The sequence below is a fragment of the Myotis davidii genome, unplaced genomic scaffold, assembly GCF_000327345.1.
Source record: "Myotis davidii unplaced genomic scaffold, ASM32734v1 scaffold545, whole genome shotgun sequence".
Taxonomy (NCBI): Eukaryota; Metazoa; Chordata; class Mammalia; order Chiroptera; family Vespertilionidae; genus Myotis; species Myotis davidii.
In genome coordinates, this window is record NW_006296634.1 from 773,000 (window position 1) to 773,356 (window position 357).

Consider the following 357-nt stretch of genomic DNA (forward strand, 5'->3'; position numbering starts at 1 on the left):
GGACAACCCAGGAGGTGGGAGGCTACAGCCGGTGGCCAAAGGCAGGGGAACGCCCTGTTTCCCACTCCCCAAGTTCATAGGAGGGTGCCAGAATCCGTTATCTCTACTCCGCCCCCTCTTCACGCACTACTCCGCCGTCACGCCGATAAATCCCAGGAGCAAAGGGTAGCACGATCCTTCCCGTGCCCCTGCGGGCCCAGAAGCTGGGCGCTAAAGCAGTGCAGTCCCCAGCTTCCCCTGCAGAAGCCGCGCTCCTCGCTTGGTCCGGAGGTAGAGGGGGCGCGAGAGAGCAAGTGGGCGGGTGTCCCATCCTCCGCATCCTCCTCCAGGTCCTGGCGCGCAGGGTGGGAGCGCTGC